The sequence below is a fragment of the Lepisosteus oculatus genome, chromosome 14 (assembly GCF_040954835.1).
Source record: "Lepisosteus oculatus isolate fLepOcu1 chromosome 14, fLepOcu1.hap2, whole genome shotgun sequence".
Lineage (NCBI taxonomy): Eukaryota > Metazoa > Chordata > Actinopteri > Semionotiformes > Lepisosteidae > Lepisosteus > Lepisosteus oculatus.
In genome coordinates, this window is record NC_090709.1 from 25,179,073 (window position 1) to 25,192,286 (window position 13,214).

Here is a 13,214-nt window from a genome sequence, read left to right on the forward strand (position 1 = left end):
ATCCAATATTCCTCTCTCTCGCATAACCTATGGTATCTCTAATCAGTATCAGGCTGTCCATGATCCTCCTCCCAGCCACACCACAAGCTTGATCTGGATGAATGACTTCACTCAGGACAGATTTTAATCGAAGCGTTAAACACTTGGAAAGCAGTTTAAGATCACAATTCAATAAAGTTATCGGTCGCCAATTTGTCAGGTCTGTGCGATCATTCTTTTTGAATAGTAAGATCACAACTCCCGTCTTAAAGCTGTCCGGCAGTTCTTCTAAAAACTCAAATTCTTTAAAAATGGTTAAAAGATCCAATGCTAAAATATCCCAAAAGGCCCTGTAAAACTCAATGGGTAGACCATCCAACCCTGGAGTCTTGCCCATTTTGAAGGTCTTCAAACTTTCCATTAACTCTTCTACATAAAGGTCTTTTGACAAAACAGTATAGTCTTTTACACTCTTTGGAACCACTTTCACAAATTTTTCTAACAAATCCTTAGACACTTGTTTCTTTCCAAACAACTCCCCATAGAAATCCTCAGCTACAGTCAACATGTCTTCCATACAAGTTTGCAAAACCCCCTCTCGTCCCTTCAATGCTGACATTAGTCCCCTCCCTGCAACCCTTTTCTTGAAAAAGAATCTTGTACATTTTTCACCTTCTTCAAGCTCTTTCACTTTGCTTTGAAACATGATTTTTTTATCTTTTCTCTAGAGAGATTTAAAAGCTCATTCTTTAATTCTTTGATTTCCTCACTGAAGTCCCACCCCTCTTCTAATAACTTAACATACCTCTGCAATCTCTTTTGTAATCCGTTTTCAACCCTTCGTATCCTAGCCTGTTTTCTCCTCCCCATCTCTATGAAGAATGCTTTTGTACGCTCCTTCACCTCCTCCCACCACTGTGCTCTTGTGCCAAACAGGTCATACAAAGACTGCCATTCCTTATCTTTCCCTGAACCTGCTACTCACTTCCTCATCCTCCAGAAGTGAAATATTCAGCTTCCACACACCCTTCCCCACAGTAACAACCGTTGGAATAGCAAGTGTACATGACAGTAAACAATGGTCAGAGAAAAAAACAGGGGTTAAGCCTGCAGTTGTGCAAGTAAAATCACGTATCAAAACAAAATCTATACGTGAGGCTTGGGTCCCATTAGACTTGTGCCATGTGAAGCCTGCCCTCCCCTGACTATGAAGTTTGAGGGCATCTTTCAGTTTAAAATCTTTACATACCGTTTGCAATAATATTGATCATTTATCAAATTGGACCTGTATCTCACCCCTCATTCTTCCTTCTCTTTCTAAAAGGCAATTAAAATCCCCAGCTAAAACCAGTGGTTCCCATCCCAATAAATATTCTCTCAATTCCTGAATTAGGACATATCGGTCATGTGAGCAACTCGGACAATACACATTTAAAAGTTTAAATTTGACATTAATGAAACCCAGATACAACACCAGTGCTCTCCCTGGTTTCACTACGAGGTACTGACGTACCTCTACCATCATATTTTTAATTAAAACAGCTATACCATCAGATTTATTCTCATTGGACCCACTCCAAATTAATGGGCCCAATGTCCACAGTTCTTCCATATCCTTATAGCTGTTTTTAAAAGGTAATCCACACTCCTGTAACAACATAATGTCATAACTTGGATCGAATGCTTCTCACATTTATGGACACAATGTTCAGAGCCATACTTAAAGTTAGACCAGGGGAGACTAAAAGCTCTGGCTAGAATCATTCAGTCTGTGACACCTACTATACAGGCCTTTTTCTTTTTCCATTTGCTCTCCTTGCCTCCTTCGCCACCACTCCCACCATCAATAGGATGGTTCTCCACCTGCCCTCCTTGAGTCTCTAGTTCTAAAGCTGGATCAGTAGGATTGGAGAGAACTAATCCCATGGGAGAACCAGCCATCTGAGGACTCTGAAAATGATCTTCCCTCAGTTTTCCACTCAGAGTAAGATCACTTTCTAAATCAGATGTCTCAGCAGACCTTTTAGGTCTGCACCCTCTGTTCTGTACATTCCATTTGAACCGCCTTCATACTCTTCAGCTGGGGAAGAAAAAACAACAAACTCACCTTTACTGTCTTCATACATCCCTCTTAAATCCCAGAAACACAGAAACTCCGGGGCGTTTCTGTGAGTCAGTACTGGGTTTCTCTGTTCGAGGTTACAAGCAGAAACAATAAAAGCGCTGAAAGCAGGAAGTTATTTCTGCTCGTAGGCATAAACGTGTAAAAATACATTTTCTGATTCCTAAAACCTAATAAAATCCACGTACAGTAAGTCTCCCTTTTGTTCCCAACGCACATAACTGAATATAAACCAGTCAAGTTCAGGTACTTTTCTGCTGAATATGAATACACTAGTTCTGGCGCAGCTGTTACAACAAAGATACTTACGAACTATTTTTTTCATACGAGCTATTGCCGTTTTTAAATAGAATCTTTTTTCAATTCGCTAAATCACACGAAACACCAACAACACTCATCGTAAGCATCTGACCAAACACATTCCTGAATTTTAAAAGTATTTAGTATTTATTTTTAACTTGTTTTATTTTTAAAAAAATATACACCTGTTTTACATATTCTTGCCATTTTTGGCATATTGTAAGTGGATTGTAACTTCAAATTGATAATTCCTGACCTTTATAACTGTGTATCATTTCTTTTTACCTTGTTTTAAAATGTTTTAATGATTTTTGCATTTTATAGAACTTTTTTAAAATATTGTGAGCATTTTAGCAAAATTTAAAATATTGTGAGCATTTGATTTTTAAATTGGTTAATTTGGGGGGAAAATGTACATTAATTTCTTTGTACGTATCAACAGTGGGAAACTTGGCATTTTGGGATGAATTGCAATCTTTACTGCAAGGCCTTCAGACTGATATAGAAATATGATATAGAGATTTAAATGAGACGTTTGATAAATCAGACAGGCACAGTACAACATCTAAAATGGCAGAACCCTCTAAAGTACTGAAATATTTTAGGCACATTCATAATCTACAAGATGTTTGGTGGTTACTGTGTCCTGCTACCCTTTCGTATTTTTTAGTGTGCATGAACGTGTCCCACTTCTTTTACTAGTTTTTAAGGAAGATTCTGAAATATCTGATTACGAGATCAAGCCAGAAAAAAAAATGATGACAATTAGTAGGAAGAAAGATACAATGTATTGACAATGTAATATGCTTTAAAGGATTAAAAGGAAAATAAATAATTTATCTATGCAAAATAATTCAACTGAACTCCTCTAAACACTATAGCCTGAAGAATTGCCAAAGCACAATGTATCACTTTGGGTGACACTAAGGGAAGAGGAACACAACACTCAAAACCACAAACCACTTATTTTCAACAGCAAAAATATGCTTGAAAATATTTGACAAAAAAAAGAAACCTTACACGCATCGAAACCAATATTTATCTGCTAGGGTAGAATGCAGCAGAGAACAGTAGGGCAGAAGGTTAGTGTAACTCTATAGTGCATCACAGAGGCTGGTCTCTTCCCCTCATTATGCAGGCTGACTTGTTCACAGTGAACTGTACTCCAGCGATAGTCAGCTGCAATCACTGACATCAGACATGATGTTAATACTCTGACAGCACTTTGGCTGATTTGGTTAATGCGTTTTCCTATTAAACAGGAGATCTTGAGTTCAAATGCCAGTGGTGCCTTTCTTCCTGTCTTGTCTTATAGAATGTATCACTATGGATGATCACGTGCGGCTTGATTTTGTTAAATGCAAGTTTTCATTTTCTTTCTAGAACAACTTGCTTTTCATGAAATTCATACAGCTTGCGAAAGATGAAATACAGATCTTGCTTATCAGTGCAAAACAAATATCACAGGCCGGCAAGAATAAAGTCTTTTTTTTAACCAAAAGCTTGCAAATAGAGAAAAGGGATGCACGTGAGTCTCTGGGAGCTGTTAATTGAAAGGTTAGTGGTTCGAGCCCATTTCTCATTATTCTACTTAATTGGATTTCTTAGTAAAACCTTAACCCACTTGATATTTGCAGGAAATGGAGTTGTTTTGTGTGTCGAACTACAACAAGTAAACAAGTGAGTACATTAGTCATTATCACTGGGAATGACCAGTCATGGCCAACATTCAAGGGAATCGTATTCAGTCACGGACTTTGACCTTCAAATGGCTGGCAGGAGAATTCATTTATACTCTCGTTGCACCCTTAGTTAAAATATTTAAAATTACAACACAGATTTGTTGGAGAACTTAAAAAGCAAAAAAGACATCTGGACAGCATGATTATGTTAGGACTGTACATTTCTATTCTAATACTTTTGTATATTTATCTTAATTTTAATATACATGTAACCATAAATGCTGTTCTATATATATAAAGATTGTTGTATTTTATAATATTTTAGCGGAGGGCACAAGGGGGTCTATTATACCTTGCGAAACATCCCTAGACAACTATAATAGAGGCTCATATTTTAATCAAATTTGCTTTAAAAGAAAACCAAAATTTGTATGATATCATCCCTCAATATCGACATTCAGTTGAAGGATCTGAAGAAGCAACAACGATAGGTGAGTACATTGATTTTGGACCCATGTTTGCATCTGAATAATCTTTCCTCCTGGAAATTATTAAAAACAGGTCTGTTTTGAGCCTCGTGATGATTCTCTTCTGGATCTGAAAAAAACAGTGCAAATTTGTTTCCGATGTATTTTTCAATTTTATCAGATTTTTTCAGGTGAATGCAGTTGATACGTTCAAGTTTTTATATGATGACAGGACCTACACTTAGGGCTCAGTACTGATAACACTGCTGATATCGATGGAGTAGAAATAAGTGATGTATTGGCAGTTTTATCTGAGGCAAGAAGTCCTAGAACACCTACAAAAATGTTATGATTCAGAGGAATAAATATTTTTCTACCTCACCCAATCCTATTGCATTAACGAGGCTGAAGTTGGCTGCTTATTCGCCAGCTTCTTATTCCCGTTTTTGTTCCACCTTAAGTGCTGCTGCTGTGATGTTATGCCGCCTTTCGCCTGTAGATGGCTCTCTATAGTCATTTTTAAAAATACTAATCCGAGTGGATTACTGCACATATCCTCAGTAAAGGGGAATATGTAAGTAATGATTATCCAAATTGCATTTTTGTATGAAACACATTTCAGAAAATCGAAAACCAATTTTCAAAACTCACAATAACACAAACTGGCATATTAGACAACAAGTAAAGAAGACAAAGGCAAGTCTTAAAATCTTGCATTTTGCAAGAAATGTTATTATAGCAGTTTACAATGGGACATTTAGAACATGGCATATGAGAATATATGGTTAACGGAGGATGAGCAAAGGGTGATGACACTTTCTGCGTATTGCTATGACCCTCCCTCCTGATTATAAAATCGTCTCACAATTCTGCCACTGAGGTGTGAGACACAATGTAACAGACTCTCAAAATCCTGAACTTCAGGAAATGTTGCTGTACCATTTTTAAGATATGACCTTCTGAATATGGCATGAGAGAATTCATAGGGAAAAGCTAATTGCTCTTTCTGTTGTATTGCGATGGCCCCTGTTTAGAAAAAAAACATCTCAGAATTCTGACACAAAGGTGTGAGACACAATGTAACAAATTATGAAAATCATGAACTATAAGAAAATTTACTGTACCTTTTTTTAATATGACCCTCTGAACATGGCATGTGAGGATTTATAGTCAACAAAATAGCACCCCTTCTGCTGAATTACTTTTTCCCTCCTTCCTCATTACCAAAACACTGACACTAAGGTAAGAGAGACAAAATCACTCACCACGAACATTTGTAATGACAAAACTTCACTGTTGCATTTCTGCATTGTGACATTCTGAACATGGCATGTTAAAGTATATAGAAAACCTAGATCAGAACAGGTTAAATGTAATTCATAGTTATTTATATTTTTTTAATTCTTTCTAAATGAAAAAATATGTTTTTCAGTGATTATGTCACTTCGGTATTATATAAAATATGCTTCAATGCCAAAATAAATAATAATGGAAAAAATACCCACATTGGACATTCATAGTTGTGATTATAGGAATGTTATATATCAGGTGGGTAGCTGTGTCAGCATGCGTAGGCTGCAAAGGAAAAAGTAAAGGATTATTCCATGCTGAAAAGAGAAGAAAGAAAACATAATGTGTTGGCCGTGGAGCCTTCTTCAGGTGTGAGAAAGACAGGGCAGTAAGCAAAGATAATTTCCTTTATCTTTGCTTACTGCAGTTTAAAGACGTTAGGAAGTTTTACGGCTAACAGCTCCACATCAACTTCCTTTTATAACTAACCTCATCAGATCCCTCAACTCCCAACTCTTCCAATTTCTCACTTCAGAGAAGGATAAAAAACTCAATCATCCTCTACAGAGAAAAACCATCAACACCCCTACCACCTCCACCAATCCTAACCTTGTTTTTACTATACCTTCTGACCTTTCCCTTTCACCCCTTTGCATCCTCGGCTAACTTATTTTAAAATTACAATAGACTGTATAGTATTTATGTTTAAAATTAAGGTAAATATGTCAAAATATCAAAATCCAACTGCACAGTGCTATCGTAACAATGCTTGTCAAGTTCTCAAACAAACCTGCATTGTATTTTTAAAATATTTCAGCAGAGGATTCAACTGGAGTATAAATGAAGATTCAACGATAATGTTTTTTTGAGTGAATATGGTTTTCTGGGGAGTTGCAATGTTGGGCATTATTGGACATTTCCCGGTGACCCTGACACGTGTTAAACACTCTCATTTCCTGCAAATATTAAAATGGTTATGGTTTCGCTGAGAAATCCAATTGATTTAAGACAACATTTACATTGCAGAAGAATCCTATCGCTGGGTGGACTCGAACCTTTCAGTTAACAGCCGAACGCGCTAACCGATTGCGCCACAGAAACTGACTGGCGGGTCCTTCTATCGAATCACAAGTTTTCGGTTAAAAAATAATCTTACCGTTTATTTTGCCAGCCTGTAATATTTCTTCTGCACTGATAACCAAGAATTGAATTTCATTTTTCGCAAGCTGTGTGAATTTCATCAAAAACAAGTTTTCCAGAAAGAAAATTAACACCTGCATTTAACGAAATTAAGCCCTTTGCGATTGCCCGAAATGATACGTTCTGGACTACAAGATAGGAAGAAAGACACGGCTGGGATTTGAATCTCGGTTCTTTTGGTTAATAGAGAAGCGCTTTAACCAACTAGGCTACGGTGACAGGACAACCATCACCTTTTACAGCCACTTGGACACACCGCTCTGAGACATCTGCGTTCAGTAAGCGCTGAACCTGCGCTCAGAGCAAATTGCCTCTTTTACATAGCAGCCCCGACACTGAGAAACGAAGAGAACTGGCTTTTATCTGGCATTTTCATGTCCAATGCGTTTGACATCTCCCAAGGGCGACAGAGTTCTTTTGCGACACTATTTCTTCTTCTTTTTTATTTCTGTACGCTTTGATAAAAAACGAGAAATCGTGCAAGGGAAAAATGTATTTTTTTCATAGAGAAAACGTGCACCAGGAAATGTTGTGTTGAGAAGAAATGATTTAACATGATACGTGACCTAATTTATCAGAGCAATTGCTCACCCAGCAAGGTCTGGAGAGGTTGGGGAGTCTGGTGGATGTGATAATTATACGGTGTTGTGGAAGAAAACAGTCTTTCTTTGAATTCTCAGTCAATCGGAATTTCAGTGCGAAACATAAACCCCTTGTCTGATTTAAAGAGATTATATTTTAAAACTCATAAAAAATCAGAAAACACATGTTTCTCACTTTGAAATTTTAGACGGAGCGGTGCATTACTAGTAGCGGCGCTGAGCACACTATGGGGAAATTCAGGGTATGTGAAATCCCAGCTGTTTAATAAACAACGCGTCTGATTTCGGATCATAAGATTATACAGTGCCTTGCGAAAGTATTCGGCCCCCTTGAACTTTTCAACCTTTTGCCACATTTCAGGCTTCAAACATAAAGATATAAATTTTTTATTTTATGTGAAGAATCACCAACAAGTGGGACACAATTGTGAAGTGGAACGAAATCTATTGGATTTTTGAAACTTTTTTAACTAATAAAAAAATGAAAAGTGGGGCGTGCAAAATTATTCGGCCCCCTTGCGTTAATACTTTGTAGAGCCACCTTTTGCTGCGATTACAGCTGCAAGTCGCTTGGGGTATGTCTCTATCAGTTTTGCACATCGAGAGACTGAAATTCTTGCCCATTCTTCCTTGCAAAACAGCTCAAGCTCAGTGAGGTTGGATGGAGAGCGTTTGTGAACAGCAGTTTTCAGCTCTTTCCACAGATTCTCGATTGGATTCAGGTCTGGACTTTGACTTGGCCATTCAAACACCTGGATACGTTTATTTGTGAACCATTCCTTTGTAGATTTTGCTGTATGTTTGGGATCATTGTCTTGTTGGAAGATAAATCTCCGTCCCAGTTTCAGGTCTTTTGCAGACTCCAACAGGTTTTCATCCAGAATGGTCCTGTATTTGGCTGCATCCATCTTCCCCTCAATTTTAACCATCTTCCCTGTCCCTGCTGAAGAAAAGCAGGCCCAAACCATGATGCTGCCACCACCATGTTTGACAGTGGGGATGGTGTGTCGAGGGTGATGAGCTGTGTTGCTTTTACGCCAAACATATCGTTTTGCATTGTGGCCAAAAAGTTCGATTTTGGTTTCATCTGACCAGAGCACCTTCTTCCACATGTTTGGGGTGTCTCCCAGGTGGCTTGTGGCAAACTTTAGACGAGACTTTTTATGGATATCTTTGAGAAATGGCTTTCTTCTTGCCACTCTTCCATAAAGGCCAGATTTGTGCAGTGTAAGACTGATTGTTGTCCTATGGACAGACTCTCCCACCTCAGCTGTAGTTCTCTGCAGTTCATCCAGAGTGATCATGGGCCTCTTGGCTGCATCTCTGATCAGTCTTCTCCTTGTCTGAGCTGAAAGTTTAGAGGGACGGCCAGGTCTTGGTAGATTTGCAGTGGTCTGATACTCCTTCCATTTCAAGATGATCGCTTGCACAGTGCTCCTTGGGATGTTTGAAGCTTGGGAAATCTTTTTGTATCCAAATCCGGCTTTAAACTTCTCCACAACAGTATTACGGACCTGCCTGGTGTGTTTCTTGGTCTTCATGATGCTCTCTGCGCTTTCAACAGAACCTTGAGACTATCACAGAGCAGGTGCATTTATACAGAGACTTGATTACACACAGGTGGATTCTATTTATCACCATCAGTCATTTAGGACAACACTGGATCATTCAGAGATCCTCGCTGAACTTCTGGAGTGAGTTTGCTGCACTGAAAGTAAAGGGGCCGAATAATTTTGCACGCCCCACTTTTCATTTTTTTATTAGTTAAAAAAGTTTCAAAAATCCAATAGATTTCGTTCCACTTCACAATTGTGTCCCACTTGTTGGTGATTCTTCACATAAAATAAAAAATTTATATCTTTATGTTTGAAGCCTGAAATGTGGCAAAAGGTTGAAAAGTTCAAGGGGGCCAAATACTTTCGCAAGGCACTGTAGGTTCGACTTCTACCTGGCTCGTGTAAATTTTATTATAGCTCCTCAGTAATAGATGTATATTATGTAATGAACCGCACCTGAAAGCAAACGTTGGGTCTGTTTCCTTTGTTTTCCAGCATGAAATAGCAAATCGTTACAAAAAGCACCTGCTAATGTCCAATAGCGGATTTTTTTTCAAATTACATTTTCAGGCTTCAGACACTTTTTAATAAAACAAAAGTGTCCGGAAACTCATTAACTTTCAGGTTTGCTTGAACCTGTATTAAAAAAAAATTATCTGAAACTTCTGTGATTCCATTATCTGATGTAGCTGTCTCTAAAGTTGGACGTGATGTTAAGCAGATGTGAACTGTGCCTTTTCTCTTTAAAAAAAAACAAAGTTCTTTTTTTCCTCCTCACTGCAATGCTGGAGACTGTAAGCCTGTGTGAGCTCCACACTGCGTGTCCTGTACTGCTCTATTTTGTTTAGATTATCTATGTGGTGTACAGATAGAACTCAACTGCATGATGTGAATTCCGTGTTCAGGACCAGCACAACCTGAAAAAGTAACAGCTGACCTCGACGTGATTTGAACACGCAGCCTTCTGATCTGGAGTCAGACGCCCTACCGTTGCGCCACGAAGTCACGGCTGTCCATACCTTTGAATTCCCCAAAGGAGACAAATCAGCTTCACAAAAAAAAAATCTCCTATGAAGAGCGCAGCTCTTCCAAAGAGAGTCTCTTCTTCCCAGACCACATTTTATTCTTCCTCCGCAGCTCTTGTGCAGGTGTTGTTCTCAATTACAGATCCAGGAACACTGATTGTTTTTTCTATTTTTTTAAATTAAGTACCCCAAGGTGCAACGGTAGCACGTCTGACTCTAAATCCCCAAGTTCATTTTCAAAGTATATCGGAGTCAACTGATACTGATCAGGTTCTGCAGCTACTGAACCCGCAGTCTTCACCTTAAAGTTCAATTCCCCAAGCTTTTTGACCTTATATGTCCATCCCGTCTCGTCAAAACTCGTATTTTCACAGGGTACCCTTCAGAAATCGCAGTATAGAATGAAAAAACTCCAGTAGATCTCGGCCGCTGTTGGTGATTTTCCTTTTAAAATAAATGAATCTCTGGAAATTTTACGGAGTATCACTTTCACTGAGACCGAGAAGTGTTAAGCTGTACATGCGTCTTTGTGGTTTGGTTGTTAACCAAAAGGGTGGTGGTTTGAGCCCTTCCAGGGACGATATGAGCCTTTTAATGTACACACCCTCCTCACTTCATTTCTCCACGTCCGGTCTTGTACCGCTAACAAATACAGAGCCTGTAGGAGGCAGTAAGCTCGCATATATAGCTCTCTGTGTATATAATGAAGAAGCAGAGGTTAGTTTCTCATCTGCGCATTACAGAGCCTTACGCAACTCGTAGTGTACCAACAGCTGGGGTTTGATCCCTGCACGGGCTATTAGTTGAAAGGCCATTGTAAATGACGTACAGATGCAGCCATTCAAAATGCGCGGTAAAAACCTGCGGTACGGTAACCTACCCACAAGCCACCGCGGGGCACCGTAGGGTACCGCAGGGCAAGTGATTGGCCGGCCAAAATGACCGACAGGGGCACTCGTGGTGCATTGGTTGGTAGTGCAAAGATTTAATCATTTAATGTCTTTACTGTGCACATTTTAATCCGCTTAGTTTTGAATATTTATATGGATTTTACCACTAAAGGGAAATTTTAGTAGCTGAGCATAAAAAGAAGAGGAGCATAACGCATCTGAAGGTCATAAATGATATTAATTTAAAACATTACTGTATGTATGTAAACTGTACTGTGTATGGCTGGTCTTGATAGTTTAAAGAAAAAATACACACCAGTCTTCCATTTCTCCCTAAACAGTTTAAGCATGAAAGTTTTATGAAACGGTACCCAAATATGCGATTGCTGTATAGAATGAATTTTAATTTAAAAAAATTATTTAACACGAACATTAAGCTGTTTACATCTTCCGCCTGAGAACAGTCACCCGTTGCTACCCAACGCAGAATGGTGATTGGCTGACACCATCTGACACCCCTCTGATTGGAGAAAAAAGACGTGCTGGTCTGCTACACATACTGTACCAGGAAGAGGATTTCTTTCTATTCAAAACGTGTATTTTAAAAGTTTAAGAAGTAAAAACCTTACAGCCTACACAGATTTCTAAACTGATCAGGATCGTTATCTTTGTCTTATGCATAATAATGTTCAGCAAATTAATAATAAACTTTATTTTATATAGCTTTTTAAACGAATAAGTAATTAGATTGCTCATAAACCTAATCACTTGCTTTTTCTTTTTATTTAGGCTCAGATTTAAACTATAGATCGTATTATTAATAATCATAATAACAACCAACCAACAAAAACAACCATATAAACATAATACCAACCAAAAACATAGATAACAACCACAATACAAAATCAAATAATCAAACCATTTTACTCTCGCAAAGTCCTCCAATTATCATAATCCCGCCCTTTATGCAAAACCAAACCTTCCTCCCATCCCAGTTTATCCTGTTTATCATAAACAAAATCCACCTCAATTTTCAACATAAAGCATTACACAAAATCAATACCTCAACACTCCATACTCAACAACGATAATTCACGCCCCTTATGCAAAACCAACATCCCTCCCCTGTTCTCTCTCTCCCCTGGCGGTTGTAATTGTTTTTATTTTCAAATAAATTTTAGCAAAGTCATGTATTTTAAAAATCTTAAGATTTTTATATTTATGTCTTTATTTAGTGGTTTCATTAGTGACAAAGGCTAAACTTTCTTGGAAAAATGTCTTTTATGTAAACCATGTTTGCTATTAATTCATTCAGGGCTAAAATATGTTCATTGTCTTCTAATGAAAGAAGGGTTCCTTTCGCCGTAGTCGGGAGCCTAGCCTTTAACTAGTAAGTACTGTATTTACTGGGTTTTTTTTGGGGGGGGGTGTCTTTCGCTGGAAATCTCGCCTCCTACTTTGAAAATACCCGTGAAACCGGTTCAATTCGTCACAGCCAGCACTCCTGCAGAGAGGGTTGTACTTGCAGTGTATACAGTACATGGGTTATGCTCTTCGTTAATGTCTGTGAAGTTTTATTTAATCTCTGAGCCATACTGATTCTTCTGGAAGCCAGTTTCCGCCAGGGAGTAAAAAAAAACACACTATGGTATTCTCTCCAATGCAGTGCAGTTAAAAACATACCTCTGATGCTGCTCCTAAATGAATATCGTTTATGACCATCAGAAGCTTTATGCTCCTTTTCTTTTTTCCAGTGGATTGAACAGGGAGAGGCATTTCATGATGTACTTTTCACTGATGAAACAACAGTGGCTCTGGAACAGTTTTCAACCAAGTCGTTTTATAAAAAGGGGAGATATGTACACGTTACTGAAGCTAAAAGTTTAGCCTTTGTCACTAATGTAAACACTAAATAAAGACATATAGAAATCCCTACGTTACAGACTGTATATGGCTGGTATTGGTAGTTTAAAGAAAAAATACACACCAGTATTCCACTTTCTCCCTAAACATTTTAAGCATCAGAGTCTTACATGTAGTTATTTCGAAAACGTTTGTACGTGCTTCTTCTTACCATGTTACTGTTTACTGTTACTGACCA

The 13,214-nt window shown here is 38.2% G+C and overlaps 1 non-coding gene across 1 annotated transcript; it reads right to left on the bottom strand.

The window, feature by feature from the left end:
• Positions 1-10,131: 10,131 nt before the first annotated feature.
• trnaw-cca (transfer RNA tryptophan (anticodon CCA)) lies at positions 10,132-10,203 on the bottom strand. The gene has a single exon. It is a non-coding gene; the product is annotated as a tRNA-Trp (tRNA).
• Between the last annotated feature and the right edge of the window lie 3,011 nt (positions 10,204-13,214).